The sequence below is a fragment of the Saccoglossus kowalevskii genome, chromosome 12 (assembly GCF_978046115.1).
Source record: "Saccoglossus kowalevskii chromosome 12, keSacKowa6.1, whole genome shotgun sequence".
Taxonomy (NCBI): Eukaryota; Metazoa; Hemichordata; class Enteropneusta; family Harrimaniidae; genus Saccoglossus; species Saccoglossus kowalevskii.
The window spans coordinates 24,112,641-24,139,218 of NC_140652.1; the positions used below are offsets into that span (position 1 = coordinate 24,112,641).

Below are 26,578 nucleotides of genomic sequence, written 5' to 3' on the forward strand. Positions count from 1 at the left end.
AGATGACGGTACTGTAAAACATTTCTTTTTAGCTAGCATTTTAGATACTTTAGCTAATCTGTAAGTTCGCTAATTCAAGATGTAGCTAATTTAACAGAAAGTATATTCTCACAGGAAGATAGTCGACACTTAAGACGCTAAATTAAGATTCTGTTGGTTCATGCCAAGAGTCAAATCCGCTAAAACTGCATGCAGCTATTTCAACATGTTCTACAGTATTTTGCAAGTATTGTCAGATAAAATAGAAGCCATACAGTCATTTTTAGGCATGGCTGCATACTATCGCAAATTTGTACCAAATTTGGCGACAATAATAGCAGCTCCCCTCAGATAATTGAGCAGTAAAGGTCAGCCAAAAAATGTAGTCTGGGGAGATTCCTAAGTACGCATCTTTAATCACTCAAAAGTAAAAGACTAATATTAATGACAAATGCTTCACGTTAAATATTGATTTTGTAATATAGGCCATTTTCGATCGTCGAATAATGAATTCCGCGTGCAATACGACAACTTGATGACAACCGAAACTAAAAAACTGCTTTTGGGCAGACAGACATCTCTCGAATCCCGTAGCTGTTATACTTATTACATGTATATATATTACATATATGTCAAAGACGCAAATCATATATACGATGCATTTATACTAGTGACTATACAATCTATCAAATCTGTGGCGGTATTATGCATTTTGTGATTATGCGCGAATTAGCGAATTTACTAAATACAAATATTGCGTATCTTAAAATTGATATTACTGCAATTGATTGATTTCATATTCGTATTTGATAAACGTGCGATGAAGTAAAGCACAGTCCCTTCATAGATACTACAAGACAATGTACACATTCCGAGGACAATCCGCCTAGCAGTATTAAGTTATACATTTCACGTGCCCGGATAGAATAAGACATACCCCTTGTCTATACCACATTCAACAACCGGAATGCACGAACTCCCAAATCTCAAAACAATGGTTTTTAAGACACGACAATGAAAACGACTATAATACAACGTCTACATCATCAACACCAAAACGAACACGTTGTTCTGCCACCCGCATGGTTGGTGCTTTTTAATTTGATGAAAAAAATATTTAGAAAAATCGGATATGAAAGATCACGTACACATTGAATGACCTTTGACTGAAATATTATAGTAGTTTATTTAACTAGGACGCACAAACTTTCTACAGTCTTGTTTGGTCCTACCCTATTTTGCGGAATTTAAAAGAACTGGCCTTAAAATCTCAAAATAAAACGTCTCATCGTGCATGCTGATTGTCGTCAGCGCCCAATGTAAGGGCGCCCTCATCGAGATGCAACTACACCTTTGTTTTTAAGGTTATAGGGCGCAAAAAAACAGTGTGAATAGCGTCATTAGTCATGTATGAAGTGGGAAACCAGAGAACAACTTTGAAACGAAACTATTATAACATTCCGTAAACAATCTTTAAAACTTAAGGAATCGAATCGTGTCAGGGAGTCATGTGGATCTTAACATTTTGGTTTGAATATGACAAATCAACATCGTTTATGACATTCCCACCCATACATTATTTACACGTATTTTTATACAGTTTCATTCAATTTTAAACCCATACGAACTCTGCCATCACAATATTCATGAACTATATAGTCGGCGTCGGTGCCATATATTTGTCTATATTTATTTCCTGCCCATATACTTTGATTAGTCAATATGTAATTATAGAACTAAATTTGATAATCATGGCCTTCATTTCACCGATTATTAAGGGTTTTCTTATACGAAGGTTGTCCTTGGGATTATGATAAACACGGAATTAGGTAATCACATTAGTTTATATGGAAACGATAGAGGGCCTTTTCTGGAAAAGATAGCAACATGGTTGTGTAAAGAGGAACTTAATTGCACGGTTACTTGTTTCTCTCTACTTTATTAATTGATAAATATGACAAGTACATTTTATATCATGCGTACTACACTATTTTATTTCAATGTGTTTGTTATCAGTATAATGACATGTCCATGGTTAGCGATATATCAGCTTTAACGTCCTGGTTTACAGCCCTGTGTAAGAACAAATATTAAAATGTAAATAGGTCAAATCATGAAGATCATAATGCTGCACAGATATATTGTAGATATATTATGATCGTCAAATTGTGTATGCTTCCAAAGTCAGAATTTCAGAATGGCTACTCACCAACAACAAGTAGTTAGGAACGGCCACCTCCTGTTCAGAGAAAGAAATAGTCTAAGTGTGTTAATAACACAAATTAACGTCAACGTGAATTGGCAATGTTTTCGAAATGCTCAAGCAGTAAAGGGTAAGGTATGAAATATTCAATCTTAATTATTCTCGATCCTTATCCGTTTGCTCAAATGGTCACGGATGTACTATCGTTTGTAATAAAATATTGATTTCGTGTTTTCTGTATACGTAGTACGATTCACTCCAAGCATGTAGATGTCAATAGAATATACACAATGTTGCTACAATTTACCATCTCCTGGTCTTCAGTCTTTCTTTTCTCCCGTTACAATTAAGCGAATATGCACCAAGCGTTAAATTGGATTAACAGTGTTTATTCTAACCACACATTATGACATTGAAACGATGGTCGTATGTATTCTACTAGTATGTTGATATTATAGATAATTGTCATAAATCATTAAGCCTCATAGCATATTATTTTTACATGATTCAACATTTAGTTCTTCTACTGGTACAACATTTATGGTGAGAGGTGCAAATGTAGTTTTGCAATATACATACATAACTGCACAAAATGATGTGAAATGTGAATAATATACATAATGCTATTGGGCTTAAGTACAATTACTTGATTTTACCTTTATCTGGTCCCAAATCTCTCGTTTCTGCCACTTCAATTAAGAAAATATGCACTCGCGTTAGAATGTAAAAGATGTTTATTTAAACAAACTAGCTATACAATTTAAACGATAGAAAAGTCACCAATGTCCTGAGTATATTGGTTCGCAAATGTAAATCAAAGTAGATCACTGTGCGTCTAATAGTGTTTATACTTCTGTTAATTTACAATAATAACTAACAAGACAGAATAACAGCATTTGCTGACGTCTTTTGACTCCCGGGTGCGAAACACACAATAATGGTCTTTGCGGTTATTACATTAATTATCAGATTTATAGACATACATGTATTTTAATGAAACTTAGTAAATAAATGTTCTGGGTTAGTACTCAGACCTGGCTAAGTTTGGTTGAAATTTGTGCATATCAATTTGGTAATTTGCATGTTAATTAGCCGTTTCTAATCCGTTTAACTCTTTTATGTACTATTCAACTGATTTCAATGAAACTTTGGGCATTTATATCAAAAATATCACCCAAGGGTGGCGATCTTGTTATCTCCGAGCATTGTTTGTACATGGATAAAGAAACTCAAAGACAAAGGCGGAGCCGTTTTTATATTAATGATCATAAAAACACTCCTTATTGTGTTGATGATAACATTGTCAATGTAAATTTCATCTGCTGGAATGTTAATGAGTTAGGTTGATATCACACTATTGGCTTCAACTATTGGTACTGAAATTTACCTTCTTTTGGTATGCCTTGATTTCTCTTCATTGGCTCTACAATATAGAAAATATGCAGCAAGTGTTAAATTGGTGTCTACGGTGTATAAACCACACTCGCTATACTCACATAATGATTGATGGATTGTATGTATCCTGCCAATATGCTGAGACAATAGATCATTGTCATAAATAACCATGGCATATCATCAGTGTGTCACATTACACGTATAATAAATAAAGCGCAGTGTCTTGTCATTCGTCAATTAAATTATTATATGTATAAAGATCATGATTTATATCGTGCATGATAGTGGTTTGATCTTATCATTCAATGGTCACATAATGTATGTAATAATTCGTCGCCGTGTGTCATATGACGCGATATAGTTCTCGACCCTTCGCATACACGTAGACAAAAGAATATGATATTGCGTCGAAATGATTATATCACATGTCATTGCCATAAGCATCATAGTGTAGGAGTATTGTGTTTTCGCGATTGAAAAATCACATTACATGCACAATAATTAAAGCTTATGTCATCGCCGTTCGTCGTCAGATAAAGTTAGTTCTGATATATATAGTATATATTTATGTTTGTATTTTGGTTAATAAATAATCGGGAAGCTGCAGTTTAAAATGAAACCAAAATATAAAAGAAATAGAGAATCAAGGACTTAAATAAATATATAAAAAAAATCATTTAGGCTATATTATATGTTTGTCAATTAGATAATGTCTTGTTTTTTTTCTATAATTGGTTAATTGTTGATATCATTTATTATTGGTGTGTATATTATATCTACAGTTTGTTAACATATTCTGTCTTTATATACTTCATCGGGTTTTAACATGCATCTGGCAGTTAAAACGAAAAACAAGGGCATTTTGTAACGAAATATATAAACTGCTGGTAATTGAATATTTTTCGAGAAAATACTAATTGAGCACAAGTTAGCTCATTTTTTTAAACAAAGAATACAATTTTTATACTCACAATATGAGAAAAAACCAAACTCATATCTATCTCATCTTCATATGTCATAACACAGTTGTTAACATTAATAATTGTCAATGAATAATCATCAACAAAATTCGTTGTTTTAATGGTGATCTCTCCGAAAATCTACGAAATTGTTTGTGTGTGTGTGTCAATCACTATTATTTGGTCCATAACATACATCTTTGTTTGCATAAGCAACAGACAAAACAATCAAACAAACGAAACTAACGCCAGCAAAAACTATTCTACGAATAATTTGATAACTGGATTATGCAAGGATTTACGGTGAATAGTATTATATGGTTTGTAATCAACAATTACTGAATACTAACCTCGAAAATCGCTACCACGTTGAGCCTATTTATATAAATATCAAGGTATGTAAAAGTAAGATTATCATTATTAACAACAATGTATTACAAGAAGGGTCACAAAAATTAGATCGAGAAGATTTGATGTGAAGTAAATTTTTATGAATATAATGTCACGAAACTCACAATTGAAATTCTTCTGAGTAAAGTGTTATGTCACAATTATATTTAAATTTCTTCCATGAATGACAGATGAAAGTATTATATGTGTTTGGCAATTGTGAGGCGAACAATACAAACCGTACATAAATCAGTTTGATAAATTAGTTTAATTGTCTACATATGCATATTTGATGTTGGTAATTGGTGTAGAAATTTATATGCAACATGATCTATTTTATGGATTCATATTCATAAATAAACATTTTCGAAATTATCTAACAAATATTACATGCATTCATCGACCAATCAAGAGAATCATGTTCAATGCAAAGAAACACAAAGTGCATGTGAAATGAACATGCGTGTACATGCTAGTTCAAATTGACATGTCTGAAGTGTAGTTTGGGATATGTATAGAATGGTAGCCAAAGCATGTAAAGTTAACTGACAATGTCAATGACTGTAGTTTTTGTAACAGTTTGTTTTTGATTTAACACATAGGCAATAACTGCTAATTTCAATTTGGTTGGTATCTCAAGAATCAAATAAAAGTTAATGCTAGTTAGGTTGAGCGTGAAATGAAACATAGTAATATTTATTCTAAATTTAGCAGCAAGATTTCAGTGTAATTAGAAATACGGTTTGATACAGGACTGACTGAATTGACATCAAATTAAAATACGACCAGAAGGCGATACTGATAAATACACAGATGAAGACGATGACAATAAACCAGAATTGATATCCACAGCAGCTTTACTGTGTGTTACTCAAGACAAAACAACAATAACAAATTACTACTACTGAATCTCAAAATAACATGAAAAGATTAAATGTTTTGCGGATGAAACTATGTGTCATTAATTACTTTAGATTGAGATTAAAAAATAAAATAAAGAATTTCAAGAGGAGAAGAGAGAGAAAACCCGGATCCACCACATATAATTAAGTGATAGTTAACATTGTTTATAGTATGAAAATAATCATAAGAATAATAGAGTTTGACTCCCGAACTTTGATGGTGAGTGGCAGAAATCATATATCAGAAATATGGAAATATGACATGGTAGAATGCAATGAGCAAAAACCACAAAGCATAGTCAATATGGTCCATGGATTAAAATAGGGAAAGATTATTATCAAACAATATAGCTGAAGAGCTCCTTGGCTTGTAGGGTACATCACCACAGTTCGTACATCACCACAGTTCGTACATCACCACAGTTCGTACATCACCACAGTTCGTTAACCCAGAGAAGAACAACACCACACAATCATCCCACAAACTGTCTTGTATGTCATTTATCATTGTGGAGGAATTATAAGCAAGCGACTATACAAAGATGATGGGATAGACAAACGACGTATAATGTGATAATCGATACAATGTTTCAATGAATTTTGAAGACATTATTAGAACATCCAATATTGAATAAATTAATTAAATTAAGAGTCATCGCCACTGGAAGTGCAGTGATGCAACATGATGTATCAGTATCATTAACACATTAATATGATACATCAGAGGAAGCAGTTTTAGGCAGAATGTTTCTTCTTGGGACTGACATCATATGTTAGATATTATGACCCACAAATGATGTTATGATAACAGAGGTTTGAAGAGTTGAAAAGATGATTAATCAACACCCAAATACTGGCATATAAAGATGAAGAGAGTGACAGTCATGATTGGATAAATTGGATGATAGTTTCTGAGCTGCACTGATGATATTGATACTGATGAGTTCGTCATGCAATAGATGCGTATCAATTGATATATCAGAATGTAGTTATTAAAATGGCGTCATCATTCATCATCTTTGCAAAACAAAACATGGAGTCATTATTGACAAGAACATGCAATTAAAGCAGCACGTGTAAGTCAGCTAGTGTTGGTATTCATAAAATTGAGTATGATTTATAATGTCATTCATATGCAATGTGTAGTTTATATGTTACATAACTGTGTGTACTATAACATATATACAAATTATACCTTTATATCTGCGACCAGAAGTAACACAACACATATTACCATTATTGCTTTATAGCTTGTCATCCTTCTGTCATAAAAATGAGAGATGTTCAATAAATTGTAGTTGTAATCAAATTGCTGTTGTCATGACGATACTATGGGGCGACGCCCTCAGTGGTGGAGTCCACATGCCGTCATGACAATGCATGCAAAGTATTAAGACTATTGGTTGAGCGATTAACACTCAGTGTCAATCGGGCTTATGGCGACGATTGAAGTTGTCATAAATATCTGGCTGTACTATACTACTGATATCCTTATGACTGAATGGTGCGTATAAGTGTCGAGCGATCCTAGAGTACCACTCACTGTCTTGCGAGTTACCCATTCCCCGTTACAACTACTTCCCGTATATTCAACCTGACGAGCCATCCATCTATAACAACCCTGATAGACGAACCCTGCATCGTTTACACTCGTTAAATAACATGCTTTATTATATTTTATGTATTCGTTCTTGGATCTTTTAATCCAGCATATTTATTATTTCTATATTTCAAACATAATATTGTATGATGATATGTGGCTTAGTGTATTATGCCCATAACATCGATAAAATAAAGTAAAGTTTGAGTTTTGGCCAAGCAAATGTGTAACCATATTTTAACTTAATATCCATTATGTGCATAGTTGATAGTGGACTGTATTTGCAGATTTATATATAGTGAACAGCGTTTCAACTGTTTTTCATATATAGGATGCTGGACAACATTACATTCTCTGTCAATAGCGTATGATTTGTATATGACTACAATTTTACAGGCGAGACCAGATCAATATCTATATAAGAGAGTATGGTGGACTGTACTTCAACTATGCCAAATAGATTGGTAGATTGGGACAACCCCTGGTACCCATAACAGAGAACCGGGATTGTTATTGTATGAAGTTGATTGTGATGTCACATGTGAAATTTCTTTTTTAATTTGCGCTTCTACGTTGTGTTGTACTACACTTTTGGAAAGCATTGTGCGACTACCATTTCATGCAAGATACAGTCTATACCATAAAAGCATTACCATGCTAACTACGTCGCTGCCAGGGTACACCCCAGGAAGTGAATCACGACGGTTTATTGTAGAAAAAAGAAGCATTATATTGCGCACACACAAACACTTATTGGTATATCCAATTAAGGGAGGGGTGGGGTGATTATAATGGTGTATACTATACATTGCGCTGTCAGCCAGAATAGCTATCATTTCATTTCATTTGTTTAATGTGCGTTTGATCGTATTTGTACGTATTCGAAATTGTGTATTGATGTGCATAATACATATTTATATAGTACATTTCAGGAAGGTGAAAAATACGTCTGGGAAGGTGGTGGGGAATTACATGATCAGCAGAGAGCGGATAGAGCATACCAACTAAAACTAGTTAGCATGTGAGGACAGCTAAAGACAGATATAGAACTATGGAGATTAAATAGAAAAAAAATAACTGGCAAATTTTTCAACCACTTTTCCACCAAAATTCCAAAACTTCCAGACTGTAAGGATGGAAAAGGTATAGATGTTTTTCACATGTATAGCATAATAGCATATAACATTTTAGTTTCATTTTGGACTCCAATCATATTTGACCTTAGTAAAATGTTCAATTCCAATTAATTAAAATTCCAATTAAAACTGTCGTGGAGTTCAATTTTTCTTTTTCACCAAGCCTTACAGTGGCAAAACTTAAACTTTGTTTTGCCCTGAATTGCATTTACTGAATGCTGATTTAGAGTGAGATGCGGATACAACTAGCCTAAAATGTTGCCAATGTGTCGTTATAATCGTGAATACACTCATGGCTCCAAAAATAGTGATTACTTTAATCGCACCCGATAAACTCGATTTTGTTAGTCACCACTGTAAAATCGCCATTTGTATTGTAAATACCCTGAAATATATCAAAACATGTGGGTGTCAACATTTCGATATGACGTGGTTATTGAGTTCGTCATAAGCAAACGTGCTCACACCATTGGGGTAATAGAAAACAATGGGTCTGTTATCCGGTAATTTATGCGTGTTTTGTTTGCACGATTTGGTGAAATTGTAAAGCCACGGATGGTCTGTGCGAGGCGTGATCAAACGTCCTGTCACTATATGGGAAAGTAACAAGATGTCGGGTCAGGTTCTGTGCATAGGAAAGCTGCTTATGGGAGGGGCGTATATTATATGCATAGAGAAGCGAACGATGCTATTAATACCATGTATAAATGTATAAATGTACATATATTGTATTCCAGTACAAATATAGTGAGAATAATGCAGTACGTATTTCTACAAGCAAACGAATGAGTTTCCAGTGATGAACTGTGGTTTTAATAACAGTGTACAGAAAACCTATACAAATACAACCGATATATATAAATTGTTCTAAGACTTTGTTTCCAGTGATTCACATAATTAAAAAACGAGACAATTATCAATATATTAACGGAAATTTGTGGACACTATCTGAATATCATAGTACATAAACACAATTGTTTTTAAAGATTCTGTATTATCTACATATGCTACATATAGTCCTCGATGTAAGGAGTATGTATTGGATTACGGTAAATATCACTTAATGCCACCACAAGTCAAACATATTGGACACATTAAAGTGATCATATACATTTACATTCTGAAACATTTATCAAATTAGAGTTTTCAATCAGTGATATATTAGTCTAAAATGTATATGGAATTGTTTTGTTACACATTGATGAGATTTTTTGAGTAGTTGAAGGGTGGTAGTCGAATTTAATGTAAATAAACAATGTATTTTACAATTTTACACGCGTTGTGTACGTTGCTATGAGTCCATATTGAACAGAACGCGGCGCGACGACCATTGCCCTTAAAGGAATATGAATCTGAGAAAAAAAAAACGTATGAGTGTTGAAATAAGTAACCTACATACTAGTCTGGATCTGCTTGTGGTGGCTGCTTCTACTTTCGACGTAAGGAAAGGAATGTGTTTAAAAACTATATTTACAGTGAAAATACCAGGAGATATAACAACCTGGGGGTGTTTGAAAAACCGAGTGCAGGAAAAATACCCGGATATATCAGACAACGTCCATCATCCAGTGTGTATGCATATAATTAGTATGTCATTAGTATGTCATTTGCCCGCCTAGTTTGTTTGTTTCTTTGGGTCAAATTTGCATAAACAATGGGTAAATAGATAGCAAAGATAGCGGTCCACCATCCCCTGTATACATAATGGTGTGTTCTGGTTGTAGATGCAATCACATAACACTAATGTACTCATTCCGTCATTCCATAGACAGGCACAATTGAATTTACTGTATATTTGTGTAAACAAAGTCAACTGTCCTTGGTGTACATGTAGTTTAGATGAAGACTGGTCTCTTTTAGTTATTCTAGCGTCTCTTGAGACAAAACCACATCACAGAATAAGCTCAAGATCTGGCAGACACTCCGCTCGCAAGCCGTCCGGCATATGCACAAAAACAACACGCCAACAGACTCAATCACTAATCGATTATTTTTCAGCTACATCCAAGGTCTGTGTTTACACTAACTCAAAGCATGTTTCCTACAGTCATAATAAACTTGACTCAATAAACAACGAAACATTGTAAACAAACACTGATATAAAGAAATTACACACTACTATTGAGAAACAAAAATCGTTCAAAATTAGAAGAAAATGCTATGCATGATTATTTCGCGATAGATGTTGTCGGACACACCCCTGTTCTTTTATTTGAAACACCCACTCGCTTTTATATCTCCTGGTATTCACAACAAAAGTGCTAATTTTAGAGAAAAGACTAAACCCACTCCCGACCTATGACACACTCCCTGTCTGACGACGAAAGAAGAAGCATCATCACAAGCAGAGCTAGATTGAGCTGTAAGTTCCTTTTTTGCAGTTTCATAATCATTAAATCCTAAAAATGGATCACATTGATATTTATCAAACGGGAATTAGACCACTGTATCTGATAGAAAACTGTAAACATATGCTTCAGAGTGTAATTACTATAATAGACGTTGCAATGTTACTGATAGAAATTTTTGAACAGATGATTTATTGGGAGGTATAACTGCCACAAAATAATGGGATCAAGTGACATTTACTGCAATTCACCCAATACTACTCCGTCACATATAGCGATACAGAAATGTAAATGTAATCTAAAAATACATATTTGTATTCAATGAATATTGTAAAATATCGGGCTCACGTCGCATATGTTAGCATATTGGAAAATGTGCTTGGGTGTTTTGTGCAAGTTGAAAGGAAATCAACCATACTCTGATACACACACACTTAACATATAGGCGAATCATGTAAAACAATAGCAGAATTACGTACACGATCATTTACCAAAGTCTGTGTTTACACTTACTGACAACCTGTGTCGCTCCCTCACAATAACATACTACTCAAAAAAGAACAGTGGAACATTGCAAGCAAATGCGGTATATATTCTTAAAATACATACTGATATCAAGATCCACACTAGAATGAAAGAACAAAATATTTAGAAACGAGCACTTTGTTACAAGGTGAGATGATATGCATAAATTGTTGTTACCATACACAAACTCCTGGTATGTACATCTGAAATAGGAATTTAACATTTGGAACTCAAAGCCGTCACTATTTATAACATTTGTTTATAAGCAACAGTCTGGATTCGAACCAAAGATTTTAGGTTTTCCGTTCAATGCAACATGTTGGTCCCGTTTACAATTATTGGATATGAGTGACAGCATCAAGAATAAATAACCTGAATGCAAATATTCTCCAACGCAATCCTAGAATGAACATGTCCATGAATAATAATGCCACTAATATCAAATTCAATTTCAATTTCAACTTTTCTACAGATGTCAAGCTATAAAGCAATGATGGTATTATGTGTTGTTTTACTTTTGGTCGTAACTAAAAAGGTAAGGATTTCCGGTATCGTTGTGTAGTACATACACCTAAATCCCAGATGTACCGTACTTGATTTACTCATCACAAATGAATAAAATAAACTCAAATATGCCACAAATCAAAATAAAAATCACATGCACTATACCAACATTTTAAAATATAGCAATGTAATACACTCTCATACGTGAACAATAACACAACAATAACAAATGAGATGTGTGTGTGTTTCTATCTATTAAGATTGTTACTAGGGGTGGGATATCCATTACAATTTATATGGATAACATAGAAATAGCACTTTATCAATACTACTGTATTGTTACAAATATGTACATACTGATTCATGTACACATCGATATCAGAGCAAAATGACGATTTCAATGTGCATACCATTTACATATAAGGTCTCCTACAGAATTCACGCCACAATACAAATTGTTATCCGATCAAAATGTTACATCCGTTTTTCGATTATTTTTTCAGCTCGTAATGATAGCATCAGGTATTTTACAAATGGCACATTTTCAATCGGAAAGCTTTTTGGCACAATTTTATCGCAAAGACGATATTTTCATTGCCCATTGAATATTAATGCAAAACAGACGATTTTCTCCGTAAATCGTATGACACCGTATCATCGTATCGTATATGTTTGCGATTACCAAAAGTTTGTGTGTGTTAAGTATTCCCAATTATACACATTTGATGTTTGTTTTTTTTATTTTAACATTGGATTATATGACAGGATATCATGTAAATTGTTTTCCATTAAGTATTTATAAATTCATACAAAATATCCAACTGACACATTGAATGACATACGAGCTACTTCATTGAATACCCACAGCAAATACTTAACGTGGGCGTCAAATCGTACAGATTTTTAACAACTACGTGCTATAACAATTTCCTATAATGCGTACTGTATTACCAATATTTTAATTCAGTAATCCGTAATTTGAGCACTGTCTATAGCTGTTCTTTGTTGTTAGTACTTTTAATATTTTACCTGTTATTTAGGAACACAACTCAAATAAAATTTAAAAATAGTTGTGACTGAACGGGTTTTTAAGATGATCATGTCAAATTATAAAAGCATATTCAAAACAATGTATATTGCCACCAGTCGACGGGCAGATTTCTGTTTTATATATGTCACCATCGTTCATGTAATAAAGGAACTTCTGATTTTTGCATATTTTTGTTTTTATATAAACAGGCCCAAGGTTATCGACTTTCGCTAAGAAGTAAGTATTCATAAAATATTAAGCTCTCATACGTCATAATCCAGTTTTCAATATTTGTGGGGTGTGTAAGTGTTTAAAATCAGATAATATTACAATGTTTTGCTGGCGTTGTTTTGTATGTATGTGTGTTTTTATGTTTGCTTGTTATTTTAAAATGATTGCATGTTTATTAATGTTAACTACCATAATTATAAATACCGTATATTTCAGCGTACATTGATGTATGTTGTTTGTCATGTAAGGCATCATGCGCATCTTCGATAAGAAATATTGCTCCAAGATCAGAACAAACTCTTGTCCTATTATGGGCTGTGATGAATAGTATTTTAATTAGAATTTTTAGATTGTGATATTGTAATAATAAAAATCACTTAACTGTATCACTATGATGCTTCATGACAATGATAAATTATATTAACATTATACAATATGCATGCAAATATTTATTTGTTTAAATGACAAAGCGAGTATGATTTAAGTACAACCTATCTAATCTAACGCTTGGTGTATATTTCCTTTTTTAATTGTTACGGCAGAGGAAGGATGGGTTCAAGAACAAGAACAAGGTAAATCTGAGCAATTTTAACTTAAATGATCATTATTTTGTATATTTTATTCACATCCACAGCATGATAATTATGATTCACTTATTGAAATAACAATATACATTTAAATTGACACAGGATAGACACACTTCAATTCATATACACAGTATTTTGTTGACGACGTTGGTTCATTGATAGCTCAAAAACTATGAAATATTTGTTATGACATATATGAAAGGAGCTAACTTTCAGACGCATAACTATATATTAAATTTGGATAAAATCTCCCTTTGACATCCATTAACGCGGATTTATTTTTCAATGATATCATCATTGCAAAACAACTTACGAAGTTGTGGAACACACACTTGCTGAGAAAGAGTTGTGATTCATACAAATTTGATGAATTAAATTTTGTTTCAATTGCAATGGAAACAATTGTTTAGGAATAGCTTCATCAAAACGGTTCGGATGAATTGACGTCAGTTTTTATGAGGAATTGTCCTTGCTGTATTATTCGCGCTTGCTTCATATCTTCGTTTCAGTCAAGAACGTTGCATTGAGGATATTCAAAGTTCTTATGCCATATTGAGATTATAACTTGTATGTTCTGTTATTTGATAACAAATATGGGACCTCTGTGAGTGAAATATGCTCACTTGTGCTCTATTAATATTGCCTATCCAAATATGCTAATTTTCTGCAAACCCCGGCCTGTCTGATTTTTAATTATGTTAAAAGCCACATGATATCAAAATATTATATATATAGTGCACATATCAATTACGAACAACGCAAATAATTATCTAATTGTAGACAATGTATTTGACAACTGATTAACTAATGCAAACAAATAAGTTTCTGGAAATAAAGTGTGCGCATATGTCACTAGAGAATTACGCGACTTTTCATGTTTATTCACTGTGCGATCAAGATGGAACACTACCACGAATGATAATTGTATATATATATTTATGTATATATATTTGTATACATACGTGGACAGAGAAATTAAGACACGACTACATGAGTAAAGTTCACTCTACAGTACTGTTTCGTAAGGTACATGGAGTACCTCACTCATCAGGAGTTAAGACTTTATTAAATAAACCACCGAAACAGACTACGTTATAAGCGCTACAGATTTGCATAACAATGGAGTGTGTTTACGATATTAAAACTAGTTGTTGCATAGCAACAATTTGGCTCTGTGTCTACAGGAAGAAAAAAGCTCATTTCTTTTATTTAAACTACAGTAATGTGGTTGGAAAATTATAATATATTTCTCTCTAATACATAAGTTGCAACGTTTGCTTGAAGTATTGTATGGTGCAGCACGCGATAACACTCTCCATTTGATGTCGTAATCGATGTTATTGTCTTTTAATGACCAAGCGTATTTACTGAGCTCTGTTGCGTTTCTCAATGATTGGTTGCGTAGCGATGCTGTGTGGTTTCTGTACCGGGTTTTAAATTCATTTCCTGTTAGTCCCACATATGTTTCACACTTGTTGTTGTCTTGCCGTCTGATATTAGCTTGGTAAAACAAGGCCGATTGTAAACAATTTCCGTCTAAGGGGCATTCAGATTTCTTACGGCAGTTACATAATCTGTTGATCTCGGTACTGGGTGTATTGGTGTTGGCCGCTGTAAGCTGTTGTTTGTTTTGATTACAGATTATTTGCTTCACGTTATTCGTACAACTGTATTTGTATATGTATATTAAAGACACATTACAATTATTTCAAAATTTGAGATTAGCCTTTCAAAGAAGAAGCTTGGCAAACTATATTTGTCTGTTATCTGATATACGTGAATATCATTATCGAAATTAATATTGCTTACAGCAGATATATTTGATTTTACATCTGTTATTTTCAGTCTGATTAATTTCAGAGAATCTCTACCACCAATTTAAATTAAAGCTGATTTTTTTTCAGATATCAAAAATGTTTTTAGAACACCCCGATGAATTTAATTTAGCAAATTAAGCAATCATCATGGATAGAGTTAGGTCTGTGCATTTGTTCCTGTGCGCAAGTTTCATTATAATATGGTGATTAATCCTCAAATTGGTAGAAACCTGGAAATTAAATTATTATGCATAATATGTGTTTATTATGGATGTATATAAACCCCAAAGTAATTAGAGTACCGCATTGTCTTAGAGTATAAATGTACCAACATTTATTGAAATAAGGTATGTAGATATATTGATGAAAAGCTGAAAACAAATTATTATGTAAATCATGAAATTCATAAGCACAGATGTAATGTAACAGACCATCTATGTACCAAGTTTCATTGCAATGGGATAATTAGTATTGGCCGAAAATTGGCTAATTAAGCAAATTTGGTTATTTATATTTAGCAACTCGTTCCCAGGTATGTGCATAGTCATAGAACATCAAAATGGATTTAAATGTAATGATTAGTACTTGAAATATTAGCAAACAAAGCTAAAAATTTACTAATTATACAAATTACATCCATCACTACTTGAAATATCGGAGGAAAGCCAAAAATAACAAATACTTATACAAATTAGATAATTAATGTGCATGAATTTTTACCCTAAATTAACCAAATATTTGTATAAATCCAGAGCATCTATGTACCAAGTCTCATCATAATCCAATGAATGCACGTGGATCTTTAGGTATCAGTGGAAGAGTGATAGAATAGCTTGGAATGGACAAAAAATTGATAATTATCATGCAAAGTAGGTAATTAATATGTAAAAACCAAAACCTAATCATAACTGCGCATTAGCTCAAAGCATCTATGCATACAAAATTAAGTTTCATAAATTTTCATATAATTCATGAGATATCATAGGAACGAACACACACACACACACACACACACACACACATACTTGTATTGCTATATGTTCCGAGGACTTCATTGGATTAACTTTTAATATAGTTGAATTAACTTTTAATATAGTTGCGATATGAACTCGATTAAAACGCGTTCCTATATAGGGTTGCGTTTTAATTGGAGTTTAATTAAACTCAATTACAATGCAATACAATGGAGAATTGCATTTTAATTAAGTTTAATTAAACAAGAGTTGAATATCCCGTGACTGAACATAGAAATGTTTGCGAAGCTTAGGTTTAGTATCGGGGTAAGGTATGGTATAATTATATTAATATTAATATAACGTGAACCATACCTTCCCCCGATACTAAACCTAAGCTACGCAAAACGTATTAATAATCGAATTAACTATTAATATAAATTATGTTTTCCGAGGACTATGAAAAAGGTCCTCGGAAGGTGTGTATGTCCTCGGAAGTAGCTATATATCTGTATTTTTGTACTCGGAACATATAGCAATCCAAGTACACACACACACACACACACACACACACACACACACACACACACACACACACACACACACTACATACATACGTACTAACTGCAATGGTTCCCATTGTATGCATTGATTTACGTTTGTGCACCCGTTTTCAAAACAATTTCTAGTAACAAATATTTTGTCAGGAAAAATAACACATGGCGATGATTGAAACATAGTCACACTACTGTCACGCTATTATGATTGATTACACTAATCTATGATATCAACATAATTACAGAAACTATTCCATCGTTTAAAGAGCATAGCAAAACTTGTTTAAATAACAATTGTCTATCCAATCTAACGCTTGGTGCATATTCTCTTGTTTAATAGTTGTGACAGAAGAAGGGTTGGTATCGGAACAAGGTAAGTCTGAGTAACATTAATTTAAAATATTATTTTGCATATATTACCCCCCCCCCCCACAGCATGATGATAATTGTAATCTGTATGAAAAACACGAAATACATTCGAATCGACTAAATATAAACACACAACAATATGTACATGATATAACTGTTGATAACACGAAAGGAATGAAAGAATGTTTATGACATATTTGAGGGGAGTTAAACTTCAGACAAAAACTATAGATTAGATTGTGAATAAGATCTGAATTTATGACCTATCAAAGCATAATTCATTCCAATGATTCGTTATTGTAAAGTAACCCACAAACTTATAGACGTATATTCATGATTGTCGATACTGGTCGTGCTTCATAGAAATCCAATCATTACGATTTTGGGTCTAATTGTGAAGGAAACAACAGGGAAAGAATCATCATAGACAATTTAAAACCGTTCGAACGAATTGTCATGTGTTTTATTCTTTGTTGCAAGTTTTTATGAGGAATTGTCCTCGACGTATTTTTCGCACTTTCTTCCACCTTCTTCTCCAAAAATGACTTTGTACCATGGTTATTCAAGGTTGTCATTTCATACTGTCCTTTATTTACGCGTTTTAATGTTCATACAATCAGCACCTGTACTGGTTGCACTACAGCTAACTCATTATTCAGTTAATGCAAATTATTTGAAAAATATGATTATTAGTTCAACCTACATTGATTCTCGTTTGTGCACACATTGGCACAATATGTACAACTGTAGTCACAAATACTGTGTCATAACAAGATTGTTCACACTCCTATAACAATTAAATGGCGATGATTCATGCTTTGATTAATATACGCGGATAGTGGAAGCATAAATCCGCACTACTGTCATGCTATATCTTATTGCAATTATCCACGATATCAACATAATTACAGAAAACATGCAATGCTCCTGTCGTTTAAAACATATAGCGAGGGTTGTTCAAATAACAACTGTCTATCCTATCTAATGATTGGTGCATATTTCCTAATTATAGAGCCAGAAAAGAGACGGCGGCGGCCATTTTCAAGAGGTAAATTTTAGTACTATTAATTTAACCCATTAGCATTATATTCTATCTATACGACATCGAGCATGATCCATATAAAAACCACAAAATAATATAGTAATTGACAAACGATAGATAAGCAATATACAATACATATACATATCAATGAGTAAAATATATACAAACATCAACGTCCATTATGCCAAGTATGTTAATATGTGTCAAGAGAAATTATTAGCTTGTAGTTGATAAAATATATCAGACAACGATCATTAAATTTAAAAAACCCACACAATCATAGTCAACAGTGAGTAGATGTAGACATGGTTGCAAGAAATTTAATGGGTGGGTTTTACATTATCACGCGACCCGTACAAATATGAATACATGCAAGGAATTCGGGCTATTTATGAAAACATCATAAACATTAATTTTATCTATATTTGTTCTTAGGATGGCAAATGAGTAGGTCATGGTTATAGCTATTTGTGTTTGGTATTAAAACACCCTTAACATTGACTTTTTGACTTTTGCAACAATCGTAACAGTATAGACATTCAAGAATACCACATCCACTATATTTTTGGTGTGGTTTATTTGAAAAAGAAATTTAAATCAAACAAATTATAATACCATTTAACCATTTTTTTCACACAGGAATATGAAGTTACTACGTTGTCTGCATAATTATTGGAATGTGATTATGCTGGTACTGAATTTTCAAAATCATTAGAATAAAGTAGTTTAATAAACATAATATAAATATACATTCGTCTTATATGGTGATTATTATAATTTGTGATTAAATAATTTGTTATGCTATTTTTTACTATCTTTGTCTCCAAAACGCCCCCTAGATGACATTGAAGCTAATATAATTGTAGTAACCCGGAAGGTACTTTTACCTACGTAAATATATACTACATGAGTGTAAGTTAAAATATATATATTTACAATGTTGTTGAATATGCTATGCTTTTGTAAGTTGTATGTGTTGTCAGTGTGTGTACTGTGTACTTTTTTCTCTCATTCTCCCAGTCAACGCCAATTTTATAGTTTCCATTGCAATCACCAATGTGTGAAAGTATTTGTGGCAGAGTGCAGCTCACCCCTATATAATAACCCGTGTAAATACAGCACCCATTTCCGATAGCAAATGTCATTAGACCATCTTTTAATAACATGCGAAGTGCATCTGTGTTTTTTTTTACTTTTAATTTCAACAGCAAATCAAAGTACTCATTCTTACTATATTGATCAATCTAATACAAAACAAATCGGACAGCTTTGATGAGCATCGAAAACTCGGGAAAACTACAACGCGCCATCTTCCTTTGTAATATACTATGATCAATTAATAGTTCAAAAGGAGAATCATAAAATTGGTGTTTGCAAACTACTCAAATTGTTTAAACGGTCACTGGTAGCATAGTGGTTGTTCCATCAGACTCATGATCGAAAGAACCAAGTTCTAATCCTGCCTTAGGCTGAACATCAAAGAATCGATCCCTACCCTTGGTGAGTGTGCCACAGACTCAATAAATGCTTATGTTCGACCGAGCCTGGTTGACGCCAGGATAGCGCATTAAAATTGCCATTTGACATAGAGATGGTCGCATAGCCCTGTCATGTAGCCCCAAACATGAATACGGCTTCTGTGGCAAAATGTGTTAGCACTAGCACTTGCAATTTGTGATACTCCAATGTCCAGTGACACTCAGTATCCAGAGTGACACTAAATGCTCAGAACTTTCGCCCGGCACAACAAAATTATTAACTACTCAAATATCAGTGACATTGGGAACAGTTAGAAGAGATATGGTTATGAAGTTAGGTGATTGCATCCGACTGGCAGACTTGAGCTGGGACACACTTACAAATATTGTTGTCTTAAAATTCTATAATTTAAAAAAGGTTCATTTTTTTTTAAATTGTCGTATTTTATAGAAGAAATATAATAAAGTGTATCACTTTTTTATGGAAATCCTAGAGACATGCATGCTTTCTCATCAGTGTCAATACATGAAACCCCAAATATTCTGTCATAATTAGCTTCTAATTGACATGTACATTAACAATAATGATTTGACTCTAGTAGGTAAAATAAAAATTAATAGCTTTAAGGAATTAAATAAATAGCTTCGAGTCGCTTATAATTGACATTGCTAGTAAAAGGCAACTTGATATGCTATTGAAACGGTAAGATAAATATTAAGATAAATTTTATGTACATAACATTTCATCTGTTTAATTTATTTATTTGCCACGCAGTACCAGAATATTCTTTCTTTATATACCGTGCACTACGCTGGTGTATATATTGCACTTGGTACTATATCTTTTATGTAGATGGCATATTACGTAATGCTAATATTTTCTGGACGAGATAGCTGAAAGCGTAAGTACGTATACAACATAGGAATGCACTGAATTGTCTTTCCAAATGAGTGGTCGAATCGAACTGATCGGTAAACAGTATTATTAACCAGAATCACTGCTGACGAGGGCAGTACATGCTTCTTCGGGAATAGGTATCTCATTTTTCCTCTGCTTATAAAAGAGAAACTTGAGTTAAATTAGGGAGGATATAACTACAAATGTTGATTTGGTATCTCACACTTCAACTTCAAATCTATAAATCTGCTGAGCTCTGATAACGACAACATTATTTTTGAATAAAGAAATCTGTAAATTTATATCTAGTTTATGCACATGTGTACGTGTTATAAGCACATTTAAATAAACTGTTATTGTACCACATAATACATTGATAACTATTGCACAGTGGTTAGGTTACAGAAATTACAGAAAATAAAATATGTAGTTCACTACCAAACTTAAGCTATCAATAAATTTACAAACGGTGTTGGCAACATGTTCGTTTCAAAACATACTAATGTTTATATACACAAACAAAATACTCAGAAACAATTCTAACATCACCCTTTATGTTCTAAAAAATCTACTGTATATAATTACACTAAATAGGAGTCTTGACCCGGACAGATAGAATGACTATTCTACAATTCAAACACAAGTACCGTGATCTTTATTTAGAATAAGTAAACATCATACTCGTTAGTGATATATACATATTGCGTTATACAGTGCGGTTTAATTATACTATTTTGCGCATATAAACGTAATTCTGTGAACAAAATGCAGGTGAGATTTGATAATGCTTGCTAAATTATTCATGAGTATGTTATTTTGATTAGATTTTACAAAATCCAAATTGGGAAGTTCCAATGAATCGAATGCCCGTATCATCTATGCTCTTAAACTATTTTCATTAAGTGATATAGCTTGTTAAAATAGTAAATGTACTAGAGTATACTAGAAAATACTATTTTAATTACGTAGTGTGGTATTTTTTTGTTAAACCTATAGAAAACTATTTTGATTACGTAGTAGAGTATAGGCCCATGGCTAATGACGGCCAAGTGAACTTCTAATACTTTTTGAAATCTAACATTTTGGTTGTTGACGTAATTTCGACTATGAATTTGCGGTATGTTATCACAAAGTTATTCCTGCGGTCGCGACATTTAAAAATCTCCACACGTTGCCTCAAAATATAAAAAATACCAGAAAATAACGGCCCGCAACGTTACTCTGTCTTGTATTTTCCAGATTGACAACTAAATTTTGTTACAGACATTGGAAAATGTTGCTGTTCTACAGCGTACTTCGCTGATGTGTACCCTTGGTTATCTTGTAAATGAAGCGTGGGTGCATAATTGGCTGGTAACATTGTTGCTTGCGCTTGTCTATTTTATTTTTGTGCTCGCCGTTGACTGAAAATGTACAAATAACCGAAAAGCCGCCCCCTAGCGCTCCAATAAATGAAAATGTTAGACTCCAGAAAATTTTAGAAATTCTTTTGGCCGTCATCAGCCACGGACCTCCTAGGTTTTATTTTCGTTGGTACAACATAAGTAAGTGTAGCTGTCTTCAGAAGTATTATTTTTTCATTTCCTTTTTTTCATATTCAAAACCAAGTGTTGATACCTTGATTGAGTTTGTATTTGATGACACCCCGGTATCGTGGCATATTATGGACATTTTTGGTATAATTGCGAATGGTGCACGATTGTCTTCACACTAGTAAAACAAAATAGTTAATTTTCTTTTTAGAAAAGTGCTAAATATTAATAAAATGCGGCGATAAACGCGTGTTATTGTTATTTTGCGGGCTTAACGATGAGACTAATTAAAATAGATTGATAAGTTCTGCGCATGCTCCACTCATTCAAAAGATCAACAACATGGCTGTCGCCGGTGCTAACGCGTTTATATCACAAGTTTCTCGTAATAAAAGGACATCTTGTACGCCAGAAGAAAAAAAACGCATGAATGCAGAGGTACAGTTCGACCTAAAATTATCAGAGTTTATATAAAATTCAGTAAAGTAGTTATGCCATTTTACCGGGTAGTTTCCAAAACTTCGTTGTATTTCTCCCCAAAGTATCCGTCGTTATTTTGGTCGATTGGGATGTCAAAGATACGAGTATTATCCAAGCGAATTACAATCATGAAAAATAATTGTTTCAAATAAGTTTCCATAGGAGACAAAAACATGCAAATTTGCCGTTTCCGAGCCTTTAATTTTGGCACTTCAAGCAATACTTTAATAGACGTCTGACGGACGCCGGATCAATGGAACAGTTCATTGTTTTCACAGAGGATTCTCATCTAGTATACCAAAAACTGTACGTATCGCATTGTTCGATGAACTTATTAAAACGGCAGTAATCCTGAGTGGAATAAAAACGAACGGTTATTTATTCATCAATTGAAAAGTTTTCACTTCTGACTTCCATTTTAAGAAAACAAGGCTCGCATTTTGCAGTCCGGACACGGTTTGATTTCCAGTTTGCTGATCAGTTTATAACAATAGACATAATGTCTGTTTCCGTACCTCTGTTTTGAGTGAAAACACTCAAAAAGGCTATTTTTGAGAGAAAAACACATACACTTCTCTAGTTTTAGGGAAAAAAACACAATTCACACACGGAGCTACCTGAAAATATATAAAATGTAGGTAGTCAAATTCCAACTGTGAAATACAAGTTTGAATGTAAGCGCCCACAAACCTAAGTCTCATCCTCAAATTTACAGTTAGCAATTTGCCATTCCGTATGTTTGTCAATTCTCTTATTTACTATTAGAACTTTTTTTTCTATAGTTTACAAAACTTGTTGGGTATATGTATGATTATTCGATGAACTTATTGAAACGACAGAAATCTTGAGTGGAATAAAAATGAAATGTATTCATCGGTAATGTATTCATCAATTGAAAGGTTTTCACTTTTGACTCCCATTTCAAGAAAACAAAGGCTCGTATTATACAGTTCGAACACGGTCTGGTTACCACTTTTCTGGTCAGTTTATAACAATAGACAGAATGTCTGTTTTTGTACGTCTGTTTTGGGTGAATACACTCATTATGTAATATGTTATATATAAGCGCCCACCAACCTGGGTCTCATCCCTAATTGTACAGTTAGAAATTTGCCATTCCATTTGTTTGTCAATTTTCTTATTTACTATTAGAGCTTTTGACTTTATTAATTGTAATTTTCCATATTTCACAAAACTTGTTGAGTATATGTATGATTTTAACATTAATGTATAATGCAAAGAGTATTGGCGTCAAAACACATTCTTGTCTGAGGTCTTCATTCATTTGAAAACATCTGGCTTCCATTATCCATGGCAACGCCCGCAAACATTTGTTTTTAGCGGAGCAGATCGCCAAACTTGTTCACGTCAACACAATAACAACATGGCAATAATGGAGGCACTGCTATTCAATGTAACTCGTGACTCAGTAACTTTCAGGAATTTAAATGAAAAAGTATATTCATGAAGTTATATATGACCAGTATCAGTGTGGTTGAAAATAAAATCACTGAAACAATATCTCATTATTTAATTAACGTTTCAAAGTTTCAAAATGAGAAATTGTATTTTAACAGATTGAACTGAGATTTCACGAAAAACTGTTTCAACATTTCCATTAATATTCCGCAGATGCCTGCCATTTTTTGTAAACTATTCAATGCAAACAGATGTACTATTAAAAGTAACACGAATAATTGGTTGTGCTTACTATTATACTATTATATCAAACTAGTTATCGAACATCATGGCGGCAAATCAGTCTATAGAGTCATTTCCCCACGATATGGAGGTGCTAAAATTACTTTTGTATTTTTATTCAATGTATCTTCGGGAAACTTATGCAGGTGAATTGAATCACTGTCCTATCATAAAATATGTTTTGAGTCATGTGATTTACCTTATAAAAAGACATGTTACTAGGGATGGACAGATTTATACAGACTCAGACAAGAACACACCGGACCTGGTCCAATGGGTTTAGCCGTTTGGCCAACGCCCAGATACAACTTTTGACTCTATGCTTCGTTTTCCCGATGTCTACATCCGAATAAAGATCATCGGTTCATACCACTTTGCGCTACAGTCGAAATTCAGATACCTGACAGATTCCCGGTACAATGATCCATGTGCTGACGCCATTGCGTGATCGATTGATTGGGCGAGACAATACACACACCTACTACAGACAGTGGAGCTTTACTCGCCATGCACTTTTATTGAACTTTAAATCTACATGTATTAGATAATTCTTTTATTAGTTTATAGCCAGCACTATTATATCATGACTTCATCTTGCAACAGGTTGTATGTATTTTCACCAATAATCCAACACTCAGTTAGGCAGCACGCGGTTATTAAATGCATTCATGTCTAGGCAAACATTTGAATTCCATCGAAATAAAAAAAAAATAACAATCTGTAAAATCCTGAAATATTTAATATACTTACTATTTGTATTTTAGTGAATCGTGTATTGGAAATATATATGAATGACGTAATCAAATTACGAGGAGTGGTAATACATGCGTGTTCTCGAGGCGGAGCTACGTCACAGGACGTTCTATGTTGCTTGAAGACTCGCATAACTGTACTATGTATTTCTATGGGCTCTGCGCGAGCTATTGGAAAACGCCAGTCGAAGAGCCGGTGAAAAAGGCTATAGTCGAGAATACATGACAAACTCAATTTTGAAGTTATCATATATAACGGAATGTATACGTGTTGCACACATAGGGGTAATTCTATATATCACTGATGGTTTATTTCAGTTTCGACAAATGCCATTCGGGCTTGTGAGTGCACCAGCCTCTTTCTCCTGTATGATGCGTATTTTGATGGAAATTTAATTGATGACATTTTAATTTATTCAAAATCATGGAAGGAGCATGTACAGATTGCACAGGACGTTTTGTTTAAGGAAGGCAGAATAAAACGCAAGACCTTTAAAGTGTTACTTTGGTTTTACTAATTTAGAGTTTATTGGTCACAAGGTAGATGACGGTACTGTAAAACATTTCTTCTTAGCTAGCATTTTAGATACTTTAGCTAATCTGTAAGTTCGCTAATTCAAGATGTAGCTAATTTAACAGAAAGTATATTCTCACAGGAAGATAGTCGACACTTAAGACGCTAAATTAAGATACTGTTGGTCCATGCCAAGAGTCAAATCCGCTAAAACTGCATGCAGCTATTTCAACATGTTCTACAGTATTTTGCAAGTATTGTCAGATAAAATAGAAGCCATACAGAGAAGCCATACAGTCATTATTAGGCATGGCTGGATACTATCGCAATTTTGTGCCAAATTTGGTGACAATGGCAGCACCCCTCAGTGTTTTGACCAGTAAAGGTAAGCAAAAAAATGTAGTCTGGAGAGATTCCTAAGTACGCGCGTTTAATCACTTGAAGGTACAAGACTAATATTAATGAATAATGCTTCACATTAAATATTGGTTTTGTAATATAGGCCATTTTCGATCGTTGAATAAAGAATTCCGCGTGAAATACAACAACTTGATGACAACCGAAACTACGAAACTGCTTTTGACAAGGCAGACATCTTTCGAATCCCGTAGCTGTCATACTTATTACATGTATACATATTACATATATGTCAAAGACGCAAATCATATATACAATGCATTTATGCTAGTGACTATA

General features: G+C 33.4%; 2 long non-coding RNA genes across 5 annotated transcripts in view; one reads left to right on the forward strand and one right to left on the reverse strand.

The window, feature by feature from the left end:
* The window catches only part of LOC144351296 (uncharacterized), a 36,519-nt gene extending 17,243 nt beyond the window's left edge, over positions 1 to 19,276 (forward strand). Inside the window, exons 1-7 of one of the 3 annotated variants that reach the window (XR_014931169.1) lie at positions 10,837 to 10,926; positions 11,910 to 11,972; positions 13,181 to 13,208; positions 13,745 to 13,774; positions 17,457 to 17,489; positions 18,498 to 18,533; positions 19,167 to 19,276. This is a non-coding gene — a long non-coding RNA (uncharacterized LOC144351296). Of the gene's footprint in view, positions 1 to 10,836; positions 10,927 to 11,909; positions 11,973 to 13,180; positions 13,209 to 13,744; positions 13,775 to 17,456; positions 17,490 to 18,497; positions 18,534 to 19,166 lie in introns of those variants that run through there. The other 2 variants (XR_014931172.1, XR_014931170.1) reach the window with 2 other exon arrangements.
* On the reverse strand, positions 1,899 to 10,030 carry LOC102802224 (uncharacterized). Of its 2 annotated transcripts, none has more exons than XR_014931168.1 (7): positions 9,960 to 10,030; positions 7,024 to 7,090; positions 4,887 to 4,911; positions 3,570 to 3,605; positions 2,839 to 2,871; positions 2,189 to 2,218; positions 1,899 to 2,052 (listed from the first exon to the last, which is right to left on the reverse strand). It is a non-coding gene; the product is annotated as an uncharacterized LOC102802224 (long non-coding RNA). The 2 variants fall into 2 exon arrangements; XR_014931167.1 differs by having other exon boundaries at positions 9,964 to 10,027.
* Positions 19,277 to 26,578: the final 7,302 nt, after the last annotated feature.